General features: G+C 36.4%; 2 pseudogenes across 2 annotated transcripts in view; one reads left to right on the forward strand and one right to left on the reverse strand.

Moving 5' to 3' along the window:
* LOC144552498 (disease resistance protein RGA2-like) lies at window positions 1-5,414 on the reverse strand (annotated as a pseudogene). The gene is made up of 2 exons (XR_013511160.1): window positions 4,816-5,414; window positions 1-3,292 (listed from the first exon to the last, which is right to left on the reverse strand). The product of XR_013511160.1 is annotated as a disease resistance protein RGA2-like (transcript).
* Window positions 5,267-14,208, forward strand: part of LOC144552499 (phosphoglycerate mutase-like protein 4) — a 24,459-nt pseudogene continuing 15,517 nt past the window's right edge. The window contains exon 1 of the transcript XR_013511161.1: window positions 5,267-5,311. The product of XR_013511161.1 is annotated as a phosphoglycerate mutase-like protein 4 (transcript). The remainder of the gene's footprint in view (window positions 5,312-14,208) is intronic.

Genomic DNA, 14,208 nt, shown 5'->3' on the forward strand with positions numbered 1-14,208 from the left:
CTAAAGAACTGACCAACTCTTGATTGATCTTTCAACTCCATAAACTGCCACCTTATTAATGTGCCTGATTTTATCATAATCCAGGCCACCCTCCTTCAATCTCTCAGCAAATTCCTTGCTGCACCCATCAATCTCTAGAACTTCCAATGATCTCGGCAACTCAGGAAGCCTCGTTAACTTATGAACCTTATGCAGCTCCAAAACCCTCAATCTCTGGAGGCTTTGCAAGCTATCAGGTAATGTCTCTACTGTGCTTAAAGTCAAACCATATAAACCCAGAGATTGGAGGGAGGCCCCATTTTGCAGTAACCACTGTTCTGGCAACGTTATGCTATGGTAGCCTCTTATCTCCACTGACTTTGTCAAGTGTAGGTTTCTCAGTGGCACTACATTTAAAAGCTCTGGATGGTCAATGTCTATCCGGTCAAGTGCCAATGTTGATGGTCTAATTCTCGGCAACTCTTCAATTGAATTAAGTGGTGATATTGTTGCAAGCATTGGACATGTTCTGATTAGTAAGACTTTAAGGGATGGGATGGCTTCTAAACCACCTAGCGATTTCAGTCCCCTGCAACTTCGTATCTGTATTTCCTTAAGTGATGTTAAACTCTGGAGCACGTCTGCCGAGGGTAATGATATAAGATTAGCACAATTCTCGAGCTTTAGAAGAGAAAGCAAAGAAAGGTCTTGTAGTAATTGGGGTAAAGATGCGATAAGGTCACCACAAGAGCTCAGCTTTAGCCGTTGAACAGATGGAGGAAAGAAGTTTTTGGGTAACAACATAGGAAGCAAAAAAAGTCCCGTGCAATTTTCAATCTCAAGTGATTTTAGACTGACCAGCTCTCTAAATCCTTCTAATGGCGGATAAACTAGTTTGTCACAGTTCTTTATCTTGAGTTCCTCAAGAGATGCAAGTTGTTCAAGGTGCATGAAAAATCCTGATTTCAGGGAGGTTAATTTTGAGCATCCAATAGTAAGCAATGTGAGACACCATGGGCCTTGATTGATGCTACTTTCCTCATTCTTCTGTTTAAATCCGGGAAGTGTAGCTGTCTCTAAATAATCTAAGTGGAGCTCTTTCAGAACAGTGGGAATGGGTGGCAATTTCTTCAGGTTGGGGCAATCACTTACTACAAGTCTTTTCAGACGCGGAAACCATTTTTCACTATGAGTGTCCTCTCTCCACTCCTCCAACTGAATCAAGCAATCAAGTCTGAGTGTTTCCAATGCCGGAAAAGTGTTGTCAGATTGGTTGGACCCATAGAACTCCAAGCCAATTTCCTAAAATGCCCCTATGTTTTCTAGAATGAGAGTTGTAAGGAACGGAAGCTGCCCAAAAGGAGGTAGCCTCTCTAAACTGCTGCAGTGGGCTAATTTGATTGCAGTTAAATTGGGAAGAATTTGATGATGCAACCAATTTGGCGGGTTTATGGCCCTATAGCCATTTAAAATCAGATCTGTAAGGTTTGGATGCGGCTCGAGGCGATCAGCAACTTCCTTGTCTGAATCATTCCTGCCTCCTGTCTTCTCAAAACCATGACCCCACTTCAGTTCAATACGAAAGAGATGTTTCTTCGAGTTTAGCTTTGCTTTAGAAGATTCTTCTGTGCTTTTCACATTCTTAAGATTGGTGATCGTTAGTTCACGAAGCTCTGACATCATTTCTAGCTCGTTTATATGGTATCCCTCCTCATCTTTCACACTATATTCTATTAGCTTTTGAAGAGAACTCAGTTTCCCAATGTGCGGTATGGTTGAGATAGCATATGAGGGAATATCTAGCCTTTTTAGATTGGAAAGTTTGTTTAGGTCAGCTGGAATGCTCCACTCTGAGTGGTAGGAGTCATTCAACATGCACTCTAGGATTTGCAAATGATAAAGTGTGCATATGCATGGAGACAACTTTTGTATATTTGTTGCTAGCATGCTCAAATACCGAAGGTGGACGAGATCACCTATAGATTTGGGAAAATCACTAAGCCATTTAGATGATAATACCAAGCATCGGATAGTTTTAAACCCTTTGAGAGCAGTGTCAATTACACCCACTAACTCATCATCCTCAATATCACAGATTAACAAAAGAGTTCTCAGGTACTTCAGCTCGGACAGGTTTTTAAGCACCCCTACATTTCTTGTCCGTAAGGACAAATGTCGAATGCTTTGTGGAATTTGAATTGGATCATCACTGACAACTCGTAAGCACTCATTATTCGAAAGAATGTGTGCAAGCTCATGTAAAAGATCGTGCATACTGTAGTATGAGGCCTTAGGTTCTAAGAAAGATTTTCGTACAAGAGTTTCAAATAATTCACTTGCTAATTCCTCCTGTCTATTCGTGCCCTCAGGAATTAGGCCAACGGATATCCACATATCCACCAATCGGTCCCTTTCAAACTCGTAATCTTGAGGGAATATGCTACAATACCTGAAGCAAGGTTTTAACTCAGGGGGGAGGTGCTCATAGCTGAACCTAAGAGCTGCCATTATGCCATCAGTTCCTTTGTCTAAGTTGAGTGCCCCATCTTCCAAAACTCTACTCCAGTATTTGACCTCCAGTTTATCGTTCAGCATTCCACCAATGGTCTTCACTGCAAGAGGTATTCCCATTAGTTTCTTAGCTATCTTGTTACCTATTGACCTCAATCTTGCGTATTCATTTGGGTTGAAACCGGCAAAGGCATATTTCTCAAAGAGTTTTACATTATCTGTTTCTTCTAAACCGTTTAAATTAAGAGACATCTTCGTTTCACCAACCACCTTTGAAACTGTATCTGCTACTGACTCCATCCTCGTAGTCAAGAGGATCTTGCTTCCCTCAGAGCCATATTTTAAAGGGGCCATCACCTTGTTCCATCTCTCTCTCTCTTTGTCATTCCATACATCATCGAGGACAAGCAAAAATTTCTGGCCCATCATCTTCTCCTTCAGAGTCCTTTGAGCAGCATCAAGAGTAGAAAATTCGTGTTTTGTTTTTGTTAATGACTCCAGCATTTTCATTATAATAGCCTTTTCCTCAAAAGAGGTAGATACACATACCCACATCTTAATTTGGAAATCAAGTCCTGGATGATCAAAAAGGTTTTGCGCAAGAGCGGTCTTGCCAACACCACCGACTCCAACAATGGTAAAGACTGAAATTATCTGTCTCAGAGTTATTCAACCAGTGTATTAACATTTGTTTTTCTTTCTCCCTACCAAAGAATTCTTTCTCTGTAAACATCCTGCCAGCTTCTCGGCCCATGTTTTCCCTCACCTCTGTAGAAGTATGTGCATCTAACCAACTAAGAACCTGAAAAAAGATTTTAGTCTGTCAAATAATATTTTGAATGGCATGGGCAATTTAATGCTTGTTGAGGGAAAAAAAGGATAAAGTGTTATATCTTAAAAGTTAAGATTTTCATTGTATTATTGGATATGATGGAAAATAGGCCTTATCCTGAACCAAAAAAATGAGTCCTTTGAAGACTAGTTCTGTAACTTTTGGTTATTTGTTATGATGCTATGCTGTAATAAGTAGGAACAAACTTGTTGTTGATCTTTCATAGGTTGTGTTAGTGTTTTGATAGGCATTGATATATGCCTTATTTCTTGTTGGGGTATCATAGAGGTCGTACCTGTAAAACTATGTATGGTTTCTATTAAATGGAAATCGGTAGCTTGATCCCACTTGTGTCAATAAAAAAAAAAAAAAAATCAAGACCATTTTGATCTGTGATAGATTAGTGGTCCAGTCTACATACGAAGAATATAAGTAAAGGCCTAATCGAAATCACAGAAATAAAAAGGTTTTGTAATTTGAACATTGTTCAACAAATATGGCTTCAAGGAATCGGAAGATTTCCTCAAGTCATTGTTGACACTTAAATGGAAAAAACTCAAAAAATTATATTTCAATATATTTAGTATTTACTTAAATCTCCATTTGTGATTTTGAAATTTAGGAGTTAAACTGAAAAACTCTTCTACTACGGTTCTTTTCAATATCAAATAATATGGAAACTGTGGTACTTTTTTCGGATAGTAAAAAATGAAAACAGTTGTGTTTCTTTTTCAGTTTTTTTACTCTCATTGGATTGGTTTCAGCGTGATTTAACGAATGTTATTCGTGAAGTTTCTCACTCTTCTAGATCTCACCTCTCACATAGCTTCTCCCCTCTCTCTTGGCTCTACTTTCTTGAGTGGAGAGAAGAATGAGCGAGAGGGGAGGGACCGGAGCCGAGTGGAGCCGAGTGGAGCTGATCGGAGCTGAAAATGCAGTATCGTCGGAGCTCGGAATATTAAAACTCTACGTCCTCTCAATCGGAGCATGGATGATTAGATCCGGATGTCGGAGCGCGACGGCAGTTGAAAGAGCATATCCGATTGTAAAAAGCATTAAGGTTTAAGGTAATAGAGTAATTATGAGTATATATAAGTGAGATTAGAATATTATAGTTATTTTGAGTAGTTTTGTGAGAATAAAATATTAGATTTTGTATTGGAGAGTCATTTGACTCGTTGTAACTTCGTCTTTTTTCATTGATAGTTGGTACTTAATGTCACTAACCTTAAAAAAAAAAAAAAGTTTCCTTCATCGTTCACTCATCATCAAATATTATCGCCGTGATTATATACAGTGCTACTATTGCCGAGATAATTTTTTTGAATTCTCGAGGTAACATTTATTACCGTGAGTACTTTGAACATCCACGCTGTTTAAAAAAATTCGGTCAATAACAAGAATTCCTCATCAAATCCAGGTTTTTGAATACAGGCTAAATATGAAATTCAAAGAAGAATCAATTAAAAAAAAAACGAGGAAAAGGTATCAACCTGAACAAAGGTGCCGAGGCCAGCAACAAGGATATCAAAAGTCTTCACAACATCTCTCAATCTCTCCAGCACATCATCCTGCTGAGCTGCCCGCACTGCAAACTTCACAATTGTATTTGTCCACTTTCCCGTAACTTCATTTGCCACCTCCTTGAGATGTCGGTACTCCAACTCATCAAGCACATTGTCGGCTTCCTCCACCGCATTGCGGAGATTGCCCAGCCATTCTTCCAGAGCCGGTTTGTGGGACCCTCGTAGATCACCTCTGTCTACCGCATCGACGAGACTCTTGACCTGAGGCCAGGAGAGAGAAAGGCGGTCCAGCTCGGCCTTCATACCGGATTGCCATGATTTCTGGCCTTTGAAGTAGGATGATGCTTTGTTGATGAGCTTGCTAATGATTGCCGAGGTGAACCATCCTGCGATTGCGACGTCTACTGCCACGGTCACCATGGATCCAAGAGAAAGAGAGGGGCAATCAGTTGGATTGATTGAGGTTTGTAGGGAGCTCTGAGCCGATAATTGATATGGAGAAATTTGGGAGTTGACTTGAGAGGTACTAATTGCATGTTGTGATTACAAGGGGCGAAAGCGTTAGAGGTTTGGAGAAACTAGGGGTGCTGGAGAGATCGGAGTTCTGTTGGCTGTTACTCATCAATATATTAACAAACTAGGGGCTAGACATAGTCACCAATTCGATCTGGTTTTAACTCAAAATTTTAGTTAATGCAGAATATTCTTAATTAGATACGAATTCCCAAATTGATATTAAAAAGAGTCCCGTTTTATCTCCAAAAGATAAAATAAAAACTCTGAGCTTGTTTTAAAGCGGCTAGATTGATGTCGGATAATCGTGTCAGATATCGGACGAGTGCTACCTGAGCCCTGTCCGAAAATAATGGGTACTACTAATTAATTGAGATCCGATCCGACTCGAAAGACCAAAGAGGAATTGTGGAGGGAAGGAATCAAGGAATAGTGGAATACTGAACTTGGGACCTTACCCGTTAACCAGAATTCACATAAGCGCGTTGGGTTTATGGCCACTTGGCCAGCCCAGCCCTCTCAGATGCAAGCCCAGTTCTGGGCCACGACCCGTTGAGGAATTTGGAAAGTGGTTTGTTTAAATAAATATTGGGGGCCTGTTCTCCAGATCCGGGCTGCCGACTGGGTGCTTACATTATAAATATTGATGTAAAACATAATTCTAGTTGCAGAATTGTACAACAATTGCAGAGATATATATTTTGAAATTATAAAATCTCTAAATGAAAATAATAAAAGTTATTGAAGTAAAAATAATATACAATTTTTTTATGAAATTAAATTCTTTAAACCGGACACGACTTTCATAAGATTTTCTTACTTTTTAATTATATCCATAAACTGACTTTTTCCAGATCCACTAATTCTAAAAGATACCCTTTTACGGTTCCGGAAGGATCTGAATTGTGAACTTTCATAATCACAAAATTCGCCAATTAAATTTAAATAATTCATTTTTTTTGTGATATCAAACCGAACGCTGAATTATTCAATTGATCGAACTTTAATCGAATTAAATCTGAATAATTCGCGAATTTTAGAAAAAAATTTAAATTTTTCGAATTATTCGAGAATTTTTTTCAATTTTTTTTTCTGAAACATTACTTTTTTTTAAAATTTTTTTGCTCACTTACAGAATTAATCTCTTATCCTCCTGAATTATTTCCGAATTTGATCTCACAACTCAAACCGAATAGCTTACTGTCAGCGATTTAAAAGCAGCAGAATCTGATTGTGACAATAGAGTAGTGGATTGAATTCGGGTAGGGTACGGGTACCTCGGGTACGGGTAGGGCGAGTACGGGTAGTCGGGTAGGCGGGTACGGGTAGGTCGGGTAGGGTTTTAAAAAAGTGTACCCTACCCGTTTCAAACCCGTGCCCGTCCCGGGTAACGGGTACGGGTACCTCGGGTATGGGTAGTCGGGTAGGGCGGTGTCACACCCCGGAACAGGGGGTCGCGCAGTTTTGTTTTAAAATGCGGTTTTGTTCATGTAGATTTATATATATATAAATAAATTGTTATGTTTATGTGTGTGGGCCCGCTTCTAGGAGTATGCGGGGGGTGGCAGGGGGGCGGCAGCCCCCTGAAAATTTTATTTTGGAGAAGTCAAATGGTATGAAAATCCTTTAACCGACGGCCCAGATTAGTCAAATTATCTTATGATTTGATTTAAAACAAGTTTGGTTCAAAACCGAATTAATTTGACTAAGTTATACCCTAAAACAGCATTTTTCAGAACCCATTGCGGCCCGCAATAGGGCTGTTGCGGCCCGCAACAGTTCCCAAAATTTCCAGCCTTTGAAATTTGCCTCTGTCTCCATTCATTGCGGCCCGCAATGAATTTATTGCGGCCCGCAACAAATTCCAAAATTCCCAGCCTCTGCAAAGCGCTTCTGCCTCCATTCATTGCGACCCGCAATGAATTTATTGCGGCCCGCAATGACCTGGTTGGCTTTTTAGGCTGCGAATTTTTCTCTGTCTACTCTCATTGCGGCCCGCAATAGGGTTATTGCGGCCCGCAATAAGGGTACTGTTTTTCATCCCTTTGCCCATTTTCGTGGAATTTCACCCCGTTTTCAAACCCGATCAAATCCCCGTATAATTATACAATTATTCCCCATTCACTAGAAATTTTAATGACGTTTAACATGCAATTTCAACATTTAAATCATAACAACCATTTAAAACATACCGTTAGCGTTTTATAACATAATACGGTTCGATAATAACCTATACATCAAAATAACCGACTACGGGTTCAACTACACATTCAAAATGGCATAAAAAGGGTTTGGCATAACCTATTATCCCGGCCTATACTCACGTGTCGAGCCCGAGTCCCACTTCACTCGCGTTTACCTGCACATATCAATTCAAAGGGAAAAATTCCCCGAGGGGAGGGGGTGAGAAAACCTGTCATCCGTTTTCTCAGTGCGGAATTTAAAGGGCTACTGGATTTGTGAGAAATCCATCACCAGAACTAAATACACTAGCAATAGGGCATCTATTTATTTATTCACCAATAATAATAAATGCACATGTACCGGGAATAGATTCAAACGGATTTCAATTCACATAAAATCAACATCAATCAACGAATTTCCAGAAAGATTTGGTTTCACAGATATAATATATATAAGTCTGGTTATGAGGTACAGATATCAACTATCGGTCACCTCCGGCTTAACAGTTCTATTTTCTGGTTTCAAGTCATACAATCTCATCAATTCATCACTTAAAATATACACGGGCATATTCCGCGAATATGCAACAGAATATCACTTTTCTCAAAAAGAAATCACTGACACTTTCACTGAATCACTGAACCACTGAACCACAGTTCTACCTAAAATTACACTGCACTTCCCTTACCCAACCGGTACTGGGTTCACTAGGGCCATTCTCCAGATGCGCATAAGGGTCCTGGATGAAAGTCTAGTAGCTAGCTAGACTTTCCACTACGATACACTGTTCACTTCACACAATCAATCCAAGTCATACTGTGGTTCCACTCACTTATTCAAAACGACAGATCAACAATCGATAAACCGTACCAACATGAGGATCATAACAGTTATACAATTCAATTACACTAATATCACAATTAATGCAATGCGGCAACAAATGCTTTCAATCAGAGATTCAACATGCTATGCACAGTTTATTTAAATCAAGCAATCAACATAAATATAATAATATGCACCGTTATTTAGTTCTACGAATAAACCCCAAAACAGATCCCGTGAACCCCCGCACCTGGTTACGTAGGGCACGTAGAGGGTCCGCGATCTCGCGACTCGGTAAGCTCGTCAATCCCGCTAGCCGTGCTCGTTAGGATCTATACATAGGTCAATTTATTAAATTCCGGCACTTTTGCAATTTAGACCCTAATCAATTTTTTTTTGGGAAAATCCACAAATTGGAAATTTGGTTGCACTTTGGAACACGAAATCAATCAATTTACACTATAGAAACAACAAAGGCACGGAATAATCAGTTTGGTACGATTCTACGGGTTTTCACCGAAACCCTAAAAACACGGAATCGAGAAATGAGCGAGAAATAGAAAGGGGAATTACCAAAGGAACGGATGGATGTGCGAGGTTTGAGCTCCTCTTCCTAAATCTCCGGTTTCGGGTCACACGGTCACCGGGGATCGTCTCTCTCTCACTCTCTCGTTGTCTTTCTCTCTTGGCGGAAACAAAGAAAAGAGAAAAAGGGGATGGGGACGCAGGAAAGGAAAGAAAGGAGGGGAAGAGAGAAGAATGACAAGGGGCCCCCACTTGTAAGTGGTCTTTTTGCAAAATAAACCCTCCACTTGTTCGATATTGTTTAAATGATTTATATAACACCTATTGTTCCTCTTTCTTAACACAATTAATCGTATAATTATTGTTCACCATCCACGTCACTAATTTCGTATATACGTATATATATATTATTCAATTTAACCACTTATTATTTTAATTAAATCTGAATTTTAAAAGTTCACAGTGTTACAGGCGGGTAGGGTACGGGTATTTTTTTTTTTTTTCCTTTCTGTTTTTCTTTTCTTTTTGTTTTTCTTTCGGTTTTTTTTTTTCTGTTTTTTTCTACTTTTTTTTTTTTCTTTTTTTTTAGTTTTTTTTTCTGTTTTGTTTTTCCGTTTTTTTTTTCTGTTTTGTTTAATGTTTTTTTTTTCTGTTTTTTTAGTTTTTTTTTTCTGTTTTGTTTTTCCGTTTTTTTAATTTTTTTTCTGTTTTGTTTAATGTTTTTTTTTTGTTTTTTTGTTTTTTTTACAGTGTCGTACGAATATTATTACATGTTTATAATTCGATTTTTATAATATGAATAGTTCGATATCAAATAGAGTATATATAAACATGAAATTATCAAGTCGCAACTTTATAATTTATAAATGAATAAAATTTGTACCTTATATATAAAAATTATTCGTGCGAAAATTTGTATATTTATACGGCTAAGTACAAATCTATTTATTTATTTCTTTAAGCAAGTCATTTTATTTTATTTTCAAATTCTCATTCTAATTAAAACAATAAAATATAAATAAAAATATCTTAAATTAATTTATTACATTAAAAATAATTATGAATAATTTAAAAACAATAGATTAAAAAATAAAAGTTACCCTCCTCCTTTATTCCGGGCTTGGGACCGGCTATGTAAAATAACATAGGCGGAGTTCTAACTTTTTTTTATTAGTAATTGTTCTTTAAAATGAATAATTTAAAAACTAATTGAAATGTTTAGAAATTATAATTTTAAAAATAACCATAAATATTAAAAGAGATTAGAAAATTATACCGACACTACCTATCTAGTAGTTTGGATTCATATACCATTGTTCGCTTTGTTCCGCACCGTCTGAATCTGAATTAGCTTGGGGCTGCGGCTCGGTAACACTTTCTTCAGTATCAGCTGCGGATGATGATTATTTGTCTCGATGTTGGTTGCGCTCGTCAGCATTAATCCAATCTTTCAAGCACACAAGTCTCTCAAAAACATGTGGACCCAATTTACTGCGTCTGTCGGAGAGGATCCTGTTCGCCGAACTAAAACAACTTTCTGAAGGGACGATTGACACGGGTACGGCAAAGACGTCGCGGGCCATCATCGCCAGTGTTGGATAAGACCTTTGATTCCTCTTCCACCACGTCATGATGTCAACGTTTTCATTTTCGTTGCGCATATTTAAATAGCTCACTAACTCGTTTGTGGATGCGTGCGGTTCGCTATCTGACTGGAAATCTGCTAACAATCCACTACTGCTAGTGCTCCTGAAAGTGGAACTATTAAAAAATAAAAAAAAAATTAGTGGAAAAATAATGCAGATATTATAAATAATAAATATTAAAAGCATAATGTATATTTATTCATACATAGGACCAGCCTGGGACGAAGAGGGGTTCTGGTTGCCACTAATTCTTGAGTTGTATATGTTAAACATCTCAGCGAACTTCGCATCCACGTATGCCTCGACCCCGGTTGCTTCTAAATGTAGATTATATTTGTACGCTTCAACCATTTTGATTGTGTAAAATTTCTTGTATGCCGGGTTGAGGCAGCTTGCGATAATGGCCAGGAGGGGTACATCTTTCCAATATTTTAGAAATTTTAGTTTCATGGCCTCTACGATCGGTGTGAGAGATTTATCGTGTGTTTCTGCTTGTTCCAAATTACGATACACCTTGGAAATTTGATAGATTTGCCCCAACAACTCAAATGCCGTCGGTGAATACGAGCATGATAGTTTGACGGTTGCTTCAAAAAAGGTTCCTAGGAATGTTGAAAGCTTTTCTAGTTGGTCCCATTCCCCGCCGGTGGGTTCCAATTGCATTCCCTCAGGGGTGGATCCCCTCAAAAACTCCCCTATGACAGCTTTGTAAGGAAGGCATCGGTTCAACATCCTATAGGTTGAGTTCCAACGGGTATCTATATCCCAAGGTACTTTCAACTTGCTTAGTCGATAGGTTACGCACAACTTTGCAAACTCTTGTCTTCTTTCATGGTTTGAAACAATGTGGTTGAGGGCATCCTTAAATTTAACTATCAATAATTTTATAGCTTCTGTTTTAAGTCCCGCCTTCACGACGAGGTTAAGTATATGACAAGCACACTTTTGGTGAAACATTTCACCATTCATAATCGGGTTTAGTGACCGTTTAAAAATTTCAGTGGAAGCAATGTTGTTGCTAGCATTATCGAAAGATATAGAAAAAACCTTGTTAGCCATATCCCTCTTAAGGTTATACTCTTGTAAAACCTCAATAATAGATTTGAAAATTACATTTGCGGTGTGCGGGGAATCTAACACTCGAAAACTTAATATCCTCTTTTGTAATACCCACTGATCATCGATCCAATGCCCAGTAACACAAGAGTACCCAAGGCAATGTTTACCAGCAGTCCATATATCGGAGGTAATTGAGACCTTATTGGATTGATATGCAAATGTACCTTTGAGGTCATCTTTTATGGTTGTAAACTGTTTTTTTATTTCACCAACCAACTTTCTATGATGCATGCTCTTGTACATTGGTTGAGCACACCCCCGAATGACCAACCGGGCAAAGGCTGTGCAACCACCCATACTGATTGGTTGTTCTTTGTGGGTTATGTACCGGGCCAATTCACTAAGCATTTTTTTTCATCAAATTTTGGGTTGGTTCTGGTACCATCCGCATTAATAAGGGTTTGGATTTGTCTCGTTGGTACATTTTCGCTTGGTTCCTCATCCTTTTTTTCATGCATTTCGGCATGTCTTTTAAAGCTACTCATACCACTACTTTGCTTATACACAAAAAAAAGGTTTCTTGCAATTGGGTACCTTACATTCAAGGGTTTCCATAAAGCCATCAGCATCTTTTTTAATCTCATAAAATCTCTTCCACGGCTGATTGTATTCCGGAGCTCTTCTAGCCTTCTTTACCACTGGTTGTTGCGGGGGGGCACTTGTCGAAGGAGGGACAACTTCTTCCTGAATTTCAGGGGCACTTCTCGAAGGAGTACCTTCTATACTGGGAGTAAATTGACTCGATGCTACAGAAGAAGTGCCTCCATATGCATACGATGGTGTCGGTTGAAATGTTTCTTGTGGAATGTAGGTGTTTGGATCGTTTGAAGTATAATACGGTGCATGCATTTGTGGGGGTTGTTGATAATTTAAATCTAGGATTTGGTCCCTTCTTTGATAATTGTGTGGATAATTAGGTGGATAATTAGGTGGTGGCATTTGGGAGGAACTATCAAGATAATTATGTGGATAATTAGGTGGTGGCATATCGGGGCCAAAAATAGAAGTCGACATTCTCGCTTCAAATGTTTCTTCCACCGATTCGTGACGAGGAGATGTCATTTTTTAACCTATTTAAAAACAAAAATTAAAAACAAAAATTAAAAACAAAAATTAAAAACAAAAATTAAAAACAAAAATTAAAAACAGAAATTAAAAACAGAAATTAAAAAACAAAAATTAAAAACAAAAATTAAAAACAGAAATTAAAAAACAAAAATTAAAAAACAAAAATTAAAAAACAGAAATTAAAAAACAGAAATTAAAAAACAGAAATTAAAAAAAAGAAATTAAAAAACAGAAATTAAAAACAGAAATTAAAAAACAGAAATTAAAAAACAGAAATTAAAAACAGAAATTAAAAACAGAAATTAAAAACAGAAAGTAAAAAACAGAAAAATAAATCTAATCTATTTAAAAAAAAAATCTAACATCTTTTCTAACCTATTAAAAATAAATCCGAATTTCAAAAAAAAATCTAACATATTCAAAAAACAAATCTAATTACTTCACAAATTAAAAAAAAATCTAACATCTTTTCTAACCTATTAAAAATAAATCCGAATTTCAAAAAAAAATCTAACATATTCAAAAAACAAATCTAATTACTTCACAAATTTTAAAAAAAATCTAACATCTTTTCTAACCTATTAAAAATAAATCCGAATTTCAAAAAAAAAAATCTAACATATTCAAAAAACAAATCTAATTACTTCACAAATTTTAAAAAAAAATCTAACATCTTTTCTAACCTATTAAAAATAAATCCGAATTTCAAAAAAAAAAATCTAACATATTCAAAAAACAAATCTAATTACTTCACAAATTTAAAAAAAAAATCTAACATCTTTTCTAACCTATTAAAAATAAATCCGAATTTCAAAAAAAAAAATCTAACATATTCAAAAAACAAATCTAATTACTTCACAAATTTAAAAAAAAAATCTAACATATTCAAAAAACAAATCTAATTACGTCACAAATTTAAAAAAAAAACTAACATCTTTTCTAACTTATTAAAAATAAATCCGAATTTAAAAAAAAAAACTAACATATTCAAAACAAATATTACTTCACATCTAACAAATCTAACATAAACTAAATAAATCTAACATATTCAATAAATCTATCAATCCTAACATAAAATAAATCTAAGAAATGTAATTATTTAACAAATTTAACAAATCTAACTACTTAACAAATTTAACAAATCTAATATAAAATAAATCTAACAAATCTAATTACTTAACAAATTTAACAAATCTAACAAATCTAATTACTTAACTTTCAATAAATCTAACTTAAACTAAATTTACTCTACAAAAATAAATTAATCTAACATAAAATAAATCTAACCTTTAAATCTCGCGGAAAAATCTTGCGGGAGGTGCCGAACTTTGTAATTTCGATACCTTCGTAATTCCGTTTGCGTATTTGTAGAATGAATTAAATTACAACTATATAATTTTTTAAAAAAATAAATAGAGAAATTGAGAATAATGAAAATTGAGAGAATGAGAGTTTGAGATAGAATGTGGAGAGAAAGAGAGTT

Source organism: Carex rostrata, chromosome 4, assembly GCF_964058835.1.
Source record: "Carex rostrata chromosome 4, lpCarRost1.2, whole genome shotgun sequence".
In the NCBI taxonomy this organism is placed as follows: Eukaryota; Viridiplantae; Streptophyta; class Magnoliopsida; order Poales; family Cyperaceae; genus Carex; species Carex rostrata.